Consider the following 12833-nt stretch of genomic DNA (forward strand, 5'->3'; position numbering starts at 1 on the left):
TGTTAGTTCATACATGTTAAACTGAGAAATTGAGAGTATATTGAATAATAGCGTAACTCTGATAATATAAAATGTACATGTGGGTATCCTTTGTGCAGTTTATGATGTTAATGAAGATCATAAATGCTTGATAAAAACACTAATTAATACCTGTTTCATTTCTAGAAGATGGTAAGAAATGTCCGCACAGATTTAAGAACATGTAACCGAACATCTATCCCAGGTAATATAAATATAACCCAATTTACCGTAAAAAAAGTAAATAATTTTTGCTATTTATTTCAACAGAGCTCCTCGGCTGCTGTTATCCTGGAGGCTTAGTGTCAATTACCTAGATTCCAATTAACTAGAGATTCAGTTTTGAGAGTTTTTTGTCCCATTTCAGCCTTAGATGGAAGAAATTTAATATCTTTATTTCCGATTCAGCCCCATCGGGATGTATCTTCTGAATTCATTTATAGTACGGTTAACGGTTAAACTTTTATAAGGAAGTGAAGTTAATTAGTGTACTTACATATCTCAATTTCTGCTTCAGCTGCTGTACATGTACGACTTTTCTGGTTACTTACATTCTCGAGCGTATTTAAAGAGAATGAATGCTTGTTGTTGTTAAATCTGCAAACGCAATGGTGTGTCTCTTTTTGTAGATATGTTTCAGTCCAAGAGATCCGCCATCATAAACGGAGATTTTTTTTTTTTTCGCACTTTAGTGTCTCAGTATATTCCATCGGTTTCCAAAGATCTTTTTTAAAAAGAAGTTATAACAAAATAAATGCAATAGAGGAAATGCATAACGAGTTGGAAAAGTTTAGTATTAAAATTTGCTTCTTAACCCTTTCAGGCACGCTACCTTTTAAATTCGGAGTTTTGATGAAAAAAAAAAAAAAAGGGTAGGCAGTCTAATTAAGCCTAGAGGAGTACACAAGTAAAATTTTGTGAAGATAGCACTTATCGTTTGAATTCTGTGGGTGTACCCAAAGTGGCCCACTGATTGAATAGAGCTTGGAAAAGAGTGCCGAAACGAGCATTGTTGTCAATGAACAAACCGATGAAGTGCGGAGAAACAAAGAATATAGACTCTCAGTTATCCTAGATTATCGGTGAGCCCGATCTGGGCACACCTAGGGTTCGCCGTTTGATTTTAGGAAAGATTTCAAGGTAAAAATTTAAAACTAATATAGAATAAAGAGATTAGTATACAGCTAAAAAATAACATAGAAATATCTTTTCAAACAATTACTTTTATAGCCTCAAAAAAATCTGGAAGATTTCTTTGAAAAATGAGGGTCTTAAAAAACTAAACATGGCTAAAATATATGGGCTGGTTTGTGTTGCGCTGCCATCTACTATAAATAAAGAAGGTTCAGAGTAATAGTAACCTATCAATCCTTTTCTATTCAATTTTTCTGTGCGTACAGAAGGAAAGTTTTAGGTGTGTCCAGACCGGATACACTGTGCCGCAAATGCTTCAGAAAATGCGTTGAGATAGGCTAATATGAATCGTGTGATTATTTTCATGTAACAATCGGAATATCCATTACTTTCATAGCAGGCAGTGAAAAACAAAGACTGAGAATGATCAAGGGATATTTCTGTGTCATGGTGAATTGTAAATAATATTTGGGTTGTTTGCGGTTAACGTTAGTAAATTCTTTTGCGATTGCATTCGAGTTGGACATAACCTTTTCTCCAATGATCACAGACAACATTTTTGTTAGATAAGCTACCGTTCTCTAAATGAATTCTTATATTCTTTACTCAGCTATCTATTTGGGGTACAAAAGAATAATGCAATACAAGTCTTTTTGTAGCCATACCGCTCATCCATCTGGTATCAAACATTTGAAGCATTTGCAAGTGGTTAATGATGCTATCCACTCGATGATCGCTTGCGGACCATTACTTAGAGAGTAGCATTCCATGTGTCCCAAGGTAAAGGAAAACAAGTATGAATTTTTCCCCTTAAAATCCGTTTCATATTTTATCGTAAAGTATCTGAATCTTTGCCTAAAATATTTTTTATAACTTAAAGTTGTCTTTTAAATTCAGTGTCGAATTTTTTCTGAAAGTGTCGAAAAAAGGCATTTTAAGGTTGAAAAACGTGAATATATAAAATAAAAAAAACAGTGTTCCTTCACTTAATTAGTTTATGACTCCCTTGAATATTTTAAACTTTACAAGAGAAAATAGCTTTATTATAAAAAATATTTTTTGCCAACACTAAATTGTGAAATTATTTTTAAATATTGCAAGTAACGTATTGAGAAATTTTAAGTGTTTATTCTAAAGGTATAATATGACTGTTACAACTGACTTTTAAATGAAACATATGTCTTGTCAATATAACGCAATCATTGTATGGGTAAATTAGAGTGGTAAATTCACTATTGAGTTAGAGACGGTAAATTACAGTTACTTTCTTTGAAGCAGCAAAAAATAGAGCAGACGCTCTAAATGAGACTTCAGGAAGTATATTCTTTCCGAGAAAGTCGTTTGCAAACATCGTTAAACTGTAACGTTTCTACTAATTAAAATGCATAATTTAGCTACTTTCACACTGTATAGCTAAGCGCGAATTTTGCGATTCATAGGATTATAACACTGTCATCTTTAGATTGCGAAAACTAACCAATTGTAAAAATTTCATACCCTTACATTCCTTAAATATCATAGTATACTAAGGCAAATTACATTTCTGATAAGTTCGTAACAAAAAGATACAAGAAGTTTATCCAGCTCAGGGCTTTGTATTATCAACTAACTATACTAACTAAACGTTTTTGAAAGCCAAAAAGGAATCAAGAATTTTAAAATAAAAATCTGTAACTATGATTTTAGTAAAGCAGACGATATTAGAAGGCCAGTGGCCATTTTATATACCCAAATATTTGCGTAAAATATATACATATATAAGTTGTATTAAGTTATTACTGTTATGAATTGTTATGTATTATTTTTGTTGTGTACAATTATTACGTATTAATTTACTGTGAACAGGGAATTTGTAATGTACTTATCGGAGAATTAATTTTTAAAATATAGTTTTGTTTAAACTTGTCGTTTGATTACGGCAAAGCTCTTTCAAATTAGCAGGAAAGTTTGATACAGCTAAAAAGCTCGGGGTTTTTACTTTTGTTCTCACAGAGCGGTCACTTTGCAGCCAGTTGCGCTTTCTTCCCCTTATTGTTCGCGGGGGTTGAACATGTGTTTTCGTTTTTGGAGGAGAGAAAGTATTTTCGGCTTTTCTGAAGAGAACTATGTGATATGTTTATTACCTACTGGCATCGCATGTTTAACTGAATTAATGAAAACATTCTTGTGGTTGAGCGGGGAAAAAGGTCATTTTAGAAGGTAGGTCCTTGCCTCCAATTTTTAACTTGTGGAATAAATGAGTTCGCATTGTTCGCGCTAAAGATATAGATTACTGATGATAATAAAGAAAACGAGTATGGTCTCCTCTCCAGTTGTAGTTCCACGATCTTCGAATTTTTTAAAGGCGTTGCTTCACCTGCTAAGATGCCACTGAAGAAAGGAAAGAACGAGTATTTCTCCTACAGTTTACGTTATTAGTCTCGAGGTTTGAATGACCAGTCAAAGTGTATCAGTTCGAGGACATTTTTTATGTTGATCTGGAAAACCACTGTGCTGAGCGGGCCAGATTATTTTATGGACTCTTGTGTTTCTAAATGTGTGAGTAGTTACTTTCATTTTTCTTTTCCTTTAATAATTAATCTTTAGGATTTTGGTATGTTAAATTTTAAAGATTGAGCCTGCCATTTTTATGTAGATGAAAATTTGAATATTTGCTGTTACTCAATTTATAGCTAAGAAAGTGATTTTTATTTTTTTAATGTTTAATTGTTATGAGTTATAATTTAAATTAATTAGAGGGAAAATAAATGTTTCACTGAAGTAATGTATATTCAGTACTGTATCAAGTAATTTAATTGATTGCTAAATGTCAGTAGATTCTTCCATATTCTAAATGCGAATTATTAATTAATGATTTGTAGTATTCATACAGTTAATGAAAGATAAGACATCAAATGAAAAATTATGAGTAAATTTTGGATAATATTTTTGTAGGGGTAGTCTGGCCAGCTATTTAAAATTATAATGTTTGGTCTATTTAATAAATGTGTTTATTGATTTAATTATTGTATATTTCATTTGAGTTTTTATCCGTGGTCTACTATAGGTCACCTACGTGATCCTTATGGAAAACATGGTTTTGCTTTAAATTCGAACCCGGGTAAGTAACTTATTGCTGGAGTAGAAAAATCAATTTTTGTATGTTTTGTAATTATACGATCGTCTTAGTTAATTTATTTGAACTGGTGAGTAGACTTCTTTAGTGTGAGATTTATCTTTTCCTGGTATTTTGAAGAGTTCTGTGTTGTATTTTAAATATAATGTGTTTTAGGGCTACCTTTAGAGTTGTATCGAAATTAATAAGTGTTCAGAAAGGAGAGCTGAGATACAGTTTCGATTTAGTGAAAGATAACAGGTTGATGATTTTGTTGCGGAAATGCATTTTTACATTTTGGTTTGATAAATAATCTTTAATTCTGCCAAACACCAAGGAGGATATTTTCTTTTCGTTGTTTGATTTAAAGATTTGAGTTAAGATTTTTTTATTGTAAGAGTGTTAGTAGTTGCTTTGCTTTTCGCGGCACCAGAAAGAGTTAGTTAAGTATAGACAGTAGTTTTAAAGGTAAATTTTAATGTTATTTTTTCTACGTAACATTACCGTGTACGTTTCTTAATTGTCTGTTTATAATATATTTAGGCCACCATCTGATTTGTAAATATCTTGTTATTGTTTAGTCACCATTTCTACGGATTTCTGTTCAAGGAATTTGCAAGTTGATTTTCTTCCACTTCCCTTACACTTTGCATACTTATTAAGTTATTTGATACAAAAATTAGGGAATTTTTCGGTAATTTCAATTTGGGGTGGGGTTTAAAGCCCAAGCACCCAGGTGTTCAACGCCATTTTGAAATAGCAGCAGCATTCTTCAAAAATCCACATGATTAAAGATCATACTTGAATTATTTCCACGGCTTTTAAAATTTTAGAAAAAGTTATCTATACTAAAAGAAATTTATATAAATCCACATTTTTCAGGAAACTGGTACAGTTATTATTTATTTATGAAGCTAGAAATGACAATCCAATAAAATTTAAAAATTTGTTCCTCTTAATTCAGGGATAAATAGGTTACTTTAAAATATTGCCCATATCCTTTGATTAGTTTTTCTGACTGCCGTGCTATTAATAACTACCTGTTATTAAATACTGAAGAATCTATGCATCTTCTGTGTGTGTATTTATGTGCATGCGTTGCACGTTCGTTCTTCGCGTGGTAAAGAAAAAAAAAAAAAAAAAAAACCGGCGGAATCGGTAGCCAACAAATTTCGAATGCACATAGTTATCGCTCGAACACGTGCACCTCGAAATCTGGATTTTGGATTTTGAATTTGGTTTTTACGCTTTATGTGGATTTAATGAAATTTTGATTAAGAAGAAGTTTAAGAAGTCATTTATTTCCAGTCAGATCTTCATCTTCTAAATTTAATCAAAAGACTCAGCGAATATGTGCATTCTTTGCCGTCCAAAGACTGATGGTTGTGCGTGGACTGAGGATAAGTTTCTTTCATGCGATGATTAGGGAGTGATTCATGTGATGATTAGGGTGTGATTCATGTGATGATAAAGCACGTATAAAAATTGTAGTATATGATTGGCAGTAGTAAAATATTCCTCAACAACTAAAATTAAAAAACACGTTTGTCATATCAGCTGGTACTCTTAAATTATAGCTCAAACTATACGTGTATGTTGCTAAAGTTTACCAAAGCTTAATTCTGTTAATGCGTTATATAAAGCAGAATAAACTTGCGCAACATTTCTTTCGCTTGAGGCAATAGCAAAAAATTCCTGGAATTATTTCCTTGTAACAGTCTTAAATGCTATACGTAATGCGAAAGGAAAGTAAATTTAAATAATTCATACATATTATATCGAATGACAAATTAATTTGTATTCTTAAAACTTAGAAATATGAAAGCTATCGGTTGTCATTTTTAAATTCCTAATACTAGCTAACAATTTCTTTATAGTAATTCAGAAGTAAAACAACAAAAATCAGTGTTATATTTTGAAATTTTCACAGGGCTAGTTTCGATGGTTTTACCGAACCACCATCGTCAGCTGCAAAAGCGCAAACACAGTTTTCACAGGGCTAGTTTCGATGGTTCGGTAAAACCATCGAAACTAGCCGTGTGAAAATTTGAAAATATAAAGCTGATTTTTTGTTGTTTGAATTCTGAATTTGTATTTGTTCGGCGTGTTATTGTCTTAATTTCTGTATAGCTTGTTCAAATTTTCAATCGTGGATAAAATACTTTTTATTCATCCACTCAAGTTCAAATACATTTTTTAAACTTATAGTGGATGACACTTGACTTTAATACAGATTTTTCACATTTTTATATTTTTTATATTATATTTAGAAAATTATTTTAATTTATAAACGAAAAATATTTTAATAATGTTAATAAAAAATAACTAAAGTGAAATTTTTCTTTGCTGACGTAAGTGGGAATTGACTTTAATTTTTTTTTTTTATATTACTTGTTAATTTGGCATACAGTGAGTTTCTCTCTTTGCAGAATACAAAATATGTATTACAAAATTAGCAAATCCTTGTTCTTAGAAGTCGAGACTACTTTTCTAATAATTCAGAATAGGAGTAAGATGTGTCCTCGGAATTAAATTTCGATAGGCTCATCTTCTAGATTATGAACAGTTTAGGAACTAAACGATGGTTTTAAATTCATCAAGGAATCAAATTATTTCAGAATAGCAAAAATGTATTTTGCTATTCAAAACAATTTCATGTTATATACTGAATCATGTAATCCTGCTACTTTGTTCTGAGAAACTTTGGAATTTATCATTTATGCTACTAAATCACTAATTATTTCAAAGAAAGGTGCAGTGTGTTAGTTGTAGAATGGGAAATTTCTTTGCGTATATATATAACGTGTTTATGTAATATTCCTGAAATTAAAATTTATCACATACAGAACAGAACATCCGTAATTTGGAAATTATTATCCTCAAATATGGAAATCATAGCTTAAAACCTTTATATAGGTACCTTAAATTTAAAATTATTATAGTTTTCTTGGATATTTAATCACTTTTCTTGAGTAATCATGCTTGGGGTATATGTAATCTTGCATTTTGAAGAAAACTGTACGTTACAAATGCAATTTATATCGCTACGAATTTTGTGTAACTGAACATCAAAAATCTGAAGAAGCAAAGCTTTGACAGAAAATTAAGATTACAAGCAAATCTATTTAAAACCGAATAAATGGTTATCCCTCTAATCTCGCGAGATATCGGCAAGCTGGCAATGGTTTTAGTGACTAATTGCTGTCACCAGTTTGACAAGAAATCGCTAAATGTCGCCGAAAATAGGTAGATTTTGGCCCAGTCCCTGTATAACTATATTATATAATTGGTACTGTAATTTAATAACTGTAATTAATCCCTATATGAAAATGTAACTTTCCTCCTTTATATGCAACAACCGTACATGCCTTCCAGCAAAAGACAGAAGAGAACGTTAATTGTCAGTTTTTTTTTTTTCAGTTTAGAGTGGATTCTGGAGTATTGCGTAATCTCGGTGTGAACTTGTCTCTTTAGATGCGCTTTGCGTTTCGGTGTGTTTAATGTTCTTAGTAGTCTGAAGTGTTAACTATTTATTGTACCCTGTGATACTGGGAAAAGGAGTACGAGTATTTTTGTGGACAAGTTTCAAAAGAGTAAAGTGTTTCTTTTGATAAAATAAACTTTATCAAGATATCGATTTTATGTGCATTATTTCCATTACAATCCCGTACGTATGCAACAATATTTTTATTTCAGATTAAGCGAAATTCAGCTGGTTTAATAAAAGTGTAATATTTTCAAGATAATGTTTATATTTTCTTTAAAAATCTTAAGATTTTATAACATTACATATTAAGGTTTCAAAGGATATATTTGCTGCTTTTGGAAAATAAGGATTAACAAATGCAACAAAACATAATATTAGCAATCATTTCCTCTTTTGTCTGAAATATATATACCCAATTCTTCGCCAGGGTTATATCTTTCCACATCGGCATCAATTCGCAATTCCTGCCTTGATTAATTTAATACTCAGGGTGACTCAAAAGTCCATTAACATTTTAAAATTCAATAATTTATAGAACGATGTAGACAGAGCTGTACAAATTGACACAAATGCTTGAAATGCCATTGTGTTATTTTTTATTTTTAAAAAAAATGTTTATTGAAAGCAATTTATTTTATTGAAAGTTTTTATTGAAAGCAAAAACAAAATTGCAAAAAAAAAAAAAAAAAAAAAAAGGACAATATATGGCGCTGGACAGCAAAATGTCAATGAGACACATGAGAATCTTGTACGAAACGAGCTGTAGTGAGAGAGGGAATCAGTCACTTCATGACGTTGTCACTTTTCTATTCTAGCCTCCGGGTGATGGTCACGACGTGACGTGGATTAATCACATCAGTCATAATAGGACTCTTTTTCTTCGAGGAAATGCGTGGTTCTGCTGTTCAAACTGCCAGTGTGACGGTTGCGAGGTGTGTTAAAATGTTACAGAATCGCATCATCCCTAATCTGGCTGAATTGAATGTATGACTTTTAGGCAGGAAGGCTCTCCACTCCATATTGCTACACCTGTGAAATATCTCTTGTACACATCGTCTGATGAGGATCGTGTGCTAAACCGCCACTTCCTTCGTGCTTGGCCTCTTAGGTCACCAAATCACAATTCGTATGATTATTGGTTGTGGGATTGCCTAGAATCGCAAGTCTACCGCGATCATTCGATCTCATATGCTAAAAGACAACATTCGACGGCAATTTCTCACTATATCTAAAGATATGTTGTTGAGCATTCTCCCTCGACTATAGATATTGTTGATAAATGACGGCCGGCATGCTCAACATCTGCTATAAACAACAGATTCTTTGTTAAAAATCAATTGTTATACTCATCATTGTCATCATTGCTTTCGCTACCATATAAAGCGCCATCTGTTGGCTGTTTTAAACACTTTTTTTGTTTCCAATAAATTCCCATGGCAATGCAACACGCGTGTCAGTTCTTATCTCTATACCTACGTTATTCAGTGAATTACTGAATTTTCAAAGGTCAACGGACTTATGGGTCACACTATATTTATTTCCACATCTGTGTGCAATACTAGATGATTTAAACATAATTTTACAGCTCAAAATTTCGATATTTGGCAGTTCTGAATTGGATTATTTATAATCCAAAGAGCTATCACAAACGAGTACCTAAGCAGGCAAAAATTGCGCTAAATTCTGATAAAAACAGCATTGTTTCCTAAAGAAATGTGTCATATTGCAGTTATAGTATTATTTATAACCCAGAACTATCTTATCATATATAAGCTTAAATGATCTCACGAAACATGATTTCAGCAGATAAAAACAATGTTATAAATTCCGACAAATGCATAACTGTAGTTCTTTAAGGAAATATAACGAGATTATTAGATATAAAATATGGAAAATTTAAGTCATTTTCAGGGTAAATATTTACTGTAAATGGTATTAATATGCGTTATAAGTATTTGGTATTTATCATACTATTTACAAGTATTATAATTAACAAAATGATTTTTAATATCAAGTTTTGGATATTTTTCATCACTTGCACATCGAGCTGCTGTTCTTGCTAACTTTCAATAATAGAAATGTTTTGAATGACAAATCACTTATTTACAGAATCTGGGTGAAGTTTCTAAATGTGCTTTTCTACATGTATAATTTGAAACTTATCTGAAATACCAAAATATTTGGATATACAGGATTTAGGCAATATGCTCTTCAAATGTCAAGCCAGCGTATGAATTATTTTGCCAACAGCAACATAGTGTCAAATTTAAATTTTCAGTGGCATTTAAATAACTGCCTTAAAAGCTTTGGGAATTATAGATGCTAAATAAGCAATATATCAGAGTTGAATGGTGACAAACAAAGTGTTGATATTCATCTGGTGTATCTATTATCAAGACAGTATATCCTTTTGTTATATCGAAGACTACATTATTCAGGCTCATTCATATCTATCTGTCTAAAACAGCAAAACCCTGAATAATCTGAATAAATCTGATTCAGATCGAATCTGTTCAATCTAAATAATAAGACAGAACAGCCTTTCTCGAGCTCTTTCTGCTACCCTCTTATATTCCTATCGGTATGGCATATCGAATTGTCGAGCTTGCATACTAAACACAATCCATAGCGCCATAATGATGAACAGATCTAATGATGCCTTATTAAAACACAGATCTAAATGATGCTTAATATTAAAACTAAAAAGACAAAAAGAAATACGTTAATAGGAGCGAGTACAAAAGCAGACTGGTAGAATGGCTGATCAGCGAGAGCTAAAAACCATTTTGGGCGATCCATAAAAATCTAAGACATTTCAGAATTGTTTTTGCTCATTTTATTTTAATAGCTAATGTATTTTTATTTTATGTTTTACCAGCTGATTCCAATACCAGTCTTCGTAAGGCAGGGATTCGGTTTGACGAGTTAATGCATAACAGACGAAAGGCTGGCTACCGGTCAGTTCTATTGATCTTGCAAATCATAGTTGCTACAATAAATCTATTAAGTCTTTTAACAGCATTGCATCATATTCATATATATATATATATATATATAATACGTTACTTTGCAAAACATAAAATAAAAATACATTAGCATAAACATAAAATATATTAGCTTAAACATAAAATAAAAATACATTAGCTATTAAAATAAAATGAGCAAAAACAATTCTGAAAGGTCTTATATTTTTATGACTCGCCCAAAATGGTTTTTAGCTCTCGCTGATCAGCCATTCTACCAATCTGCTGTTGTACTCGCTCCTATTAATGTATTTCTTTTTGTCTTTTTAGTTTTAATATTAAGCATCATTTAAATCTGTGTTTTAATAAGGCATCATTAGATCTGTTCATCATTATGGCACTATGGATTGTGTTTAGTATGCAAGCTCGGCAATTCGATATGCCATAGGAATGAATCATAAAATTTTAAAAAATGTTAGAAATTGAAGACAAACTAACTTAGTCTTTAACAGATTAGCCAAATTTAAAATAAAATATTACATATTTTTCAATGTATATAACACGGCTAAATTTTTATTCTTCTGGTACACGCTGTATTCAGATTTCTACCTTTTTAATTCGGCTCTCCTGCCACAACTTCTGAACGGCTGCGAACTTTCGAATATTTTGTGAAAAACAGATAAAAGGGAAAGAAGTTTGTGAATAGGAGAAACACCGAAAAGAAAATTTAAAAGAAAAATAACACTTCTGTCAAACGGTGTTTGCAAATAAATGTTCAGAGTTTGCAAGTGCATACAAAGCTTTCAAGTCCCTACTCTAAAAGGTACTTGCCTTCGTAACTTAAAAACTCCAAAGCTGAAAGAGCTGAAAACCACGCAGCCATATGATTGATTATTTTCTGGCGAAAGATATTAAAGTTTATTATTTAGTTCTATAGCTCTGGGAGAGGAAGGAATTTTGGTGTGTACGTTTCTCTTTGGAGTCTTTAACTATACTTTGCATCACATCTTCCTAGCACTCGTCATTAAACTTAGTCTAATCACATAGCTGGTGTGTTATGAACAACTTTTAACGCCGATTTAAGAAGTATATGTTAGAATTTTCTTCAAACCTTTTGAATAAGATTAGCCTTAAAATGTTACTTTAAATAATCATCTTAGAAATTTTTTATTGATGTCTAACAATTTAAATATGCTTTAAATTCCACTTGCATTTTGGTTAAGGTACTTAGAAAACATAGTAAAATTATAATAAAGTAAATAGCATTGAAGTACTTACGATAAAATTTACATTTCGATGGACAAGATTATTAGACAAGGCATGAATGTTATATTTTTCCAATTCACCTAGTAAATTTAAAGTTTAGGTTGTTTTGAGTTTCCTTGTTTGTAGATTGCATTTCTTGTGCAGCGAATTATACATCATATCCATAAAAATGATTATATGGCCTTTAGTTTCGCGATCTTTGGTATTAAACGTAATTTCGTATTTACAAAAATTCCAGAAATATGGAAGACAATCATGCTATAAAAATTTTAATTTAAAAATTCAATTTCGTAAATTACAGCATCTAATTTTGTATACAGTTCTCTGGTGTCTGCAGCTATACTTAAAGTACATTTATGCTAAATCTGAAAAATAAAACACATAAAAATTGGTCCCGCACTCAAAACACTAACTGATATATTTAATTTTAAAGTTTGAAATCAGGAGTTTTGGCCAGGTTCTACAGTCATTGATAAGAGCATATGTTCGCATTTGGACTAAGTGAAAGCTAAATATCAGTTTACAGAAAGTGGCCTGATGAAAGAGATTTTTAAATGTCCAGAACTGACGTGAAGACTGTTATGGGGTTATTTTCTCCCGCCTTACCGCGTTCTTTCATGGGTGTGAAATGAATATCACACCCTGTTGGCAATTGTGAGGTCCGGTGCACGAATCCAGGCGACGGCATAGCATATTTTTCATATTTACCGCATCGATATAACCTAGTGACTCTAATGTCACCTCCTGGTGACTACATCTACTGACAGATTTTTTTCTCCTTTTGGAAACGCTTTCTTTTTTACAGAATTTTATAGGATTTGAGTTCAGTTAAACAGTTCAGTAAAACAGTATTGACAAGCAGCCAATTAAG

This window comes from Stegodyphus dumicola, chromosome 4 (assembly GCF_044657685.1).
Source record: "Stegodyphus dumicola isolate Sdum_Otavi_A_Nest chromosome 4, ASM4465768v1".
Lineage (NCBI taxonomy): Eukaryota > Metazoa > Arthropoda > Arachnida > Araneae > Eresidae > Stegodyphus > Stegodyphus dumicola.